This window comes from Dermochelys coriacea, chromosome 1 (genome assembly GCF_009764565.3).
Source record: "Dermochelys coriacea isolate rDerCor1 chromosome 1, rDerCor1.pri.v4, whole genome shotgun sequence".
Taxonomy (NCBI): domain Eukaryota; kingdom Metazoa; phylum Chordata; order Testudines; family Dermochelyidae; genus Dermochelys; species Dermochelys coriacea.
Genome location: NC_050068.2, coordinates 153,012,845 through 153,019,040, shown reverse-complemented (window position 1 = coordinate 153,019,040; position 6,196 = coordinate 153,012,845). Strand labels below are relative to the sequence as shown.

Sequence of the window (6,196 nt, the reverse complement as noted above, 5' to 3'; positions counted from 1 at the left end):
AAAAGCTAACTGTGGTAGAGGAATAGGGGGCATGGCAGGCACTGTAGACGTGGGAGCGATGGAGCAATCTAGATCATGGTCTGGAAGTACAGGGTGCGTGTGGGGAGGTAAGTGGGGAGAGAGAAAAGAGACAGGGTTTTTGCATGGAGATATGGGGATAAGTGTAGCTGTGAGGAGGGCTAATAGGAAGAGTGGTGATATGTGGAGGCCATAGGGGTTAGCAGGTCTCTTTGAAGAGGCGTAGAGATGAGAATATATGAGCTATCCACATCATCTATCAATGTTTTTAAAGTAGAAATCCCACCAAACAAAAAAAATTGTTAATAACCAGTTAAAGTTACCATCACTACAAACATTAAAAAGCCATGACATCCCAAGTTGAGTGCTCACCCATGCAACCATGATTTTACCTTCATCACACTACCACACCAATATTCACAACCTACATGTCTCCTCCTTCCACCCAAAACATGCAACCTTTACTTTGAACATAATCACCCCCCATAGGTGCTGGAACTAGGGGAGCTGCAGATGTTACCACACCTCCTGGCTTGAAGTTGTTTCCATCATATACAGGGTTTACAGTTTGGTTCAATAGATTTCAGCACTCCCACTATACAAATTGTTCCAGTTCCCCTGACATCACCTGGTAAGAAACAAAATGCAACACCATACTTCCTAACTACAGCATCTAAATTGCAAAACTGCAGATATTACAGGCAATAACTTCCCAGTTTGCAATAATGTTTATCACAATTCCCTACCATTCACAATCCTCCAGCACAGCACACTTTTAACCATCATCTAAAAACCTACACCATCCACTCTGTCTACTTCAAGACAACAACCCGTTCATCATTATGAACAACTGCATCCTTTTCTAACGACTCCACATGGTTAGTCTATGGTTACACGTTCTGTGTGGGGGTGAAGGGAGGAGGCATGCTAGTTGTGGGTGAGGTAATGTGGAGAAGGTGAAAACATAGTTGTTGATTGCAAGGGTTAGAGAAGAGCTACACTAGCAATGTCATGGCTTTTTACGGTTATGTTAGAGCTATGTTTATGTAAAGAACCCTAACTGGTTTTTAACAATGTTTTTGGTTGGAATAAATATTAAGAGACAACGAAAGTAAAGTTAGTGACGGTGGCAAACATAACACAAGCATAAGTAATTATTTTAAAAATCCTTTGCTTGTTTTTATTTGCTTGTACTGTGTTAGTGAAGCCAACATCTGCAACGAGAGGTTTTTTCCTCTTCCCATCTAGCTTCTCATTTTCTTATGAAATCATAATGCTGTATTTATGCCATCACACTCTGTTGCCTAGGAAATGCCGGTGATATAACATGAAGTTTTATGACACAGCAGGATCAAGTAGGAGGAGCAGATGGCTTGAGAGAATGAAATCAGAGCTTAAACAATGAATATCATCCATACCTAGCAAAAGTAGCAAAGGAAATTATTTTTAAGTGTGTAAACTTCTGATATACAGAAAAATTTAAAACAATCCCCCTCTCCCCCACTTTGTTCCTCTTATTTTTATTAAGTAAATTTAGGACAAATTTTTCAAAAGTGGCTGACTTTGAGTGCATCAGTGTGTGAGTATTCAACTTGTGACATTTAAGGGTCTCAGACTGTATACCAAAAACCGAAGTGTCTAAAATTAGTGGCCACTTTTGAAAATGTTGATCTCAGAGTACACAATTGTTGCTGAATTTGTAACGCTGGAAACTACCCAAAGGATTAACAAATTTATTAGAGCAAAATCTTTCATGAGCTACAGCTCACTTCATGAGCTGTAGTTCACGAAAGCTTATGCTCAAATAAATCGGTTCGTCTCTAAGGTGCCACAAGTCCTCCTGTTCTTTTTGCGGATACAGACTAACACAGCTGCTACTCTGAAACCTATCCACAGGATAACCGCAGCATGGGTGGCTGCCGCACTAACTTTCTCATGCTACTGCTCTCAATACGCTGTGATCTTGAATTGGTGGCACTATTTCAAGAGTTAAGTACAGGATTGATCTGGGCATACGCCACAGAGGAGACTTGTTTTGAGATCCCCTGATCCTGTTCTTTGCAAGACACAAACTGTCCAGATATTCTTTTCTGGCAGCCAGATTAATACTTGTCACCAGACAGTCTAGTTTAGAAGCCTGCACCCCGGGAAATCATAAGCCTCTAATTGAGAGGTTCTCTCTGCTTATTGAACACTTGGTATTTCTGCCAAGATTGCCCAAAAGAATGTCAGTTATGACTATCCACTTTGAATTAGCTGAAGTCCACCAACTCATTTACACAAGCCTTGTGTTACTTCCAACCTATGTCCAGTATGAACTAGTGAGCTAGGCCCAGATCCATAAAAGTACTTAGGCATCATTGGGCATAAGTAAGTGTCTATTGCCTGGTGGTTAGGGCACTCTCCTAGGAGATGGGAGACCAGGGGTCCAGTCTCCCTATTCCAATTACTCTTTAATTATTTAGCCAAAGTTGAACAGCTTCAACAGGAGAGAGTGATGGAGCCCCACACACACAGCAGACTACTCCATAGCTCAGTGCCTAGAGCACTCCCCTGAAAGGTGAGACGATTTGAACAGGGGTCTTTCTCCCCACTGGGCAAAGGGAGAAATTGAAGCTGGGACTCCCTGGTCCTAGCTGAGTGCTCTAACCATTTGGTAATATGGTATAAGGGAGGCAGTAGTTCCTCTGGCTGGATTTTGTATGGGGCCTAATCTGGTAGGCAGTGCCCCACTTATCTTTACCTGCTGGAGCTTGGACACATAGAGTGGGGCATTGTGGGTATCCCCAGTAACATAAACTTGGTGCCAGGGAGACCCTCGTGGCAAAAATATAGGTCCCTGTGTCGTTAGGTGGCAGCAAAGGAGGGGTTTGGAGGCTCTCAGTGGCACCTAAACTTTGGATTTAGGCACCTACAGTGGGAGTTAGGTGTCCACATTTTTTTGTGCGTCTGGGCCATAGAGATTAGAAATGACCCTCTTTAAGGACCTGACACAAAGTCCATTCAAGTTGATAGGAATCTTCACACTGACTTTAATGGGCTCTGGATCAAGCCCTGAGAACCTAATCCTACAATGCACTGAGTACTGTCAGCTCACCACTGGCTTTAAGGGAGCTGAGGTTCCTCAGCACTTTACAGAAGGTGCTCAGCAACCTGCAGGACTGGTTCTAAAATATTCACCATTTGAACATGTCTTTGATTTCACTGGGACCAGAATCATGATGCTGGTCACTTTCCAGTACCAAAGAGCATTTGAAAAAGCAGCAAAGAAGTGTTTTTGCTTATGGTGGGTGAAAGAGATGCACACACAGCCCAGAATGTTTCTCCAGCAGGAGGAGCAATTTGCTTTGGTCAAGCAGTGTCATAGGAGAGCCAATAGTTTTAGTCCAGGCCTCCATAATATATTAGAGCATGAGCTGATCTTAGATTGTTTAAAAACTCACTCTCTTCATCAGTGCCAATTCAGTGGATTGAAGTCAGATCCTTTACACAAAAGTCTGGAAAGGGTTTTAAAATTGGAACACCAAGCATCAACACTGTAATATCAGCAACCAACCACCTGTGGGAGGTAAGAGTGGAGAGGTACTGGGCCTTCCTGTATCCTGTCCCCTTCCCTACCAGATCAGGTCATAGTTACTTGTGAATGACGCAAGTGAAGATTGAGGGTTGTCAACACCTAGCCGAACTGTGACCTGGGACAAACTCAGGGGTGAAAGTAAAACTGAGCTGTTACCGGTACGGGGTCCGACTCTGGCCCCCCCAGAAGGGGCAGGACCTCGGGTGGAAGAGGCAGGGCCGGGGGTCAGTGTCCCCCAGCCAGCCCATCCATGCTGCCTCGCCTGAGCCACTTGGGGTTCCAGTGGCGATTTAAAGGGCCCAGGGCTCTGGCCGCTGCCATGGTAGCAGTAGCAGCGGATGCAGCCTCAGGCCCTTTTAAATCGCCAGCCCCGGGGCAGCTGCTCCTTTTGCACCCCCCAGCAGCAGTGCTTTAAAGTCAGCGGTATGGGCCAGTACCAGCCATCTTACTTTCACTCCTGGACAAACTACAACTAAAAATGGTGGTGAGTGCTTCTATGGAAAGTGTATTGTGAGCCGCAACCCCAAGTATCCCCCTCTAGAGTAGGCCCTCCAGAGCGGAAGAGGCAACAATGTTGCGGAAAAGGCCTTTTGATGCTTGGCTGCTGGGCCCCTGAAAGTGATGGTCCATCATCTTACTGCCACTGCCACCAAACACTGCTGATCTTATGGCTGAAAATCCTGGGCTGCTCACTCCGTCCACCCAAGCAGCGCCATTGAGGCAAACATGCCAACTCTTGCAACTTTAATGTGAGAGATGCGATGATCTCCCAACAGAACTCAGCCCTGACTGAAAACAAAACAAAAGCAAAATTGACATTTGAGAGTTCTAGCATGAGATCATGAGCGAGGCTTAATTTTACTTAGAAATTGCTATCAGCCCCTGGTGGCCGGGCTCCCCACGGTCAGGCTGGGAAGCGGAAGAGGGGACCCCATTGCAGCACCCCCAAGCCTGGGGAGGGTGAAGAAGAGTAAAAAGAGCTGAGAGCAGAGGTAAGGCTGGGAGGGCTGAACTATGGCCCACTGCAGGGGAGCTGAAGTAAGGAGGGTGAGAGTCAATTGGGTAAGGGGCTGAAATGATGGAGTGGTGATGATGGCGGCAGGGGGAGCTGAATTGAGGGGCATTGGGCGGCAACAGCACTGATGGGGGCAGGGGGACTGAGGGACAGGATTAATTGCTGGGCAGGAGAGTGGCAGAAGTGAGGGTGAGAGCTCCTGCAGCAGAGGCCAAAATCCCCTTACCTAGTACATGTGGGAGAGCGGGCAACGCTAATTGTCACAGGCACACACCCCGGGAGTTAAAAGAAATCAAGAAACGGACCTAAAAAAACCCACACTATTGTTTGTTTAAAAGAATCTCGTGATCTTGGGGGGTCCGACTCCCGATCTCCGATGACTTGAAGTTAACAGAGGTTGGGCACTTTCACTTCCAGCCACCCACCCGTCGCAGTGCGAGGGGCACTGGGGGTGACTCAGGCAGCGAACAGCAGTGGAAGGTGTTGTGACTCATAGGGAAGGTGACAAAACGTCTCTTGGGGACAACAATTTCAGGCACGGGGAGCGTGGCGGGAGGAAGAGAGGGCAGCCCCAGCGGGTGCCCCGTCCCCACCGAAGGGTGGGAAGTGCTTAAGTTCAATGTTAGGCTTGATCCACCCTCCTCTTCAGCAGGCCCTGGGAACCAGGGGGAGGGACACAGAGGCAGGCGGGGGGGGGGGTAGATCTCATCCCTGCGTTCAGCCAAGAGCACCCGTGTACAGCGGGAGGCCCCGGCTGGCCACCCCAAGGGCCGTGCACAGCGGGGCGCGAAGGGCGGCTCGCCGGGCCCAGGCGAACGCACCGGGGGGGGGGGGGGAGGCAGCGGCCCCGACACCCGCCTTCAAGCCCCTGCCGCGGCCGGGCGGGGGGCGGCTGAGGCGGGCGCGCTCGGCACGCGGCTGCCGCTCGGGCCGCAGGAGCCGAGGCTGGGGCGGGTCACGTGCAGCAGCCGGCAGGAGAGCGCGAGCTCCGCGCCCCTGCGAGAGCCTGGCGGGTCAGGCGCGGGGTGGGGCCGGCAGGAGGCCGGGCGGGCGGGGCTGCGCTCCGCTGGGCCCCTGAGGGGGAGGGGCAGGGGCAAGCTGGGCCCCGGGGGGGGGCCGTTCCCCGGAGACACAGCGGGAAGGGCCGAGCTCCCGCTGCAGCAGCCAGGGCGGCCCACGGCTGGGGGTGGCCGCGGTTACCTTCGAGACTGCGCCCGTCTCCGGATCAAAGGGACCCGTGGCGGCGGCGGCTGCTCCAGCCCCTCCCCCCGCGCACCCCCGGGCCCTGCCTCCCCCCCAGCACGGGGGTCTCAATTGCATCCGGCTCCGAGGTTCATTTTCCAGCCGCGATTCACTGCGAAGGGGAACGTGCTCCCCGGGTCTGTCGCCGAAACGAGGGGCTGCTCCGCGAGAGCCGGCCGCCCGTGGTGGTGGTTAAACGGGGGGGCACGGAGGAGATCCCGCTTCCCTGCCCCCAACACACACACACTTTCTGCATTGAAATACGCGGCGCCGGGGGAGCTTCCTGCAGGGCCGCGGGGAGAACGCAGCGAGCGCTTGCTTCATAAAACAAACAAACGGGGCTG

At 50.8% G+C, this 6,196-nt stretch overlaps 1 long non-coding RNA gene across 1 annotated transcript; it reads right to left on the bottom strand.

Moving 5' to 3' along the window:
* Positions 1-1,172: 1,172 nt before the first annotated feature.
* On the bottom strand, positions 1,173-5,871 carry LOC122458230. Its single transcript, XR_006278149.1, has 2 exons — positions 5,811-5,871; positions 1,173-1,436 (listed from the first exon to the last, which is right to left on the bottom strand). It is a non-coding gene; the product is annotated as an uncharacterized LOC122458230 (long non-coding RNA).
* Between the last annotated feature and the right edge of the window lie 325 nt (positions 5,872-6,196).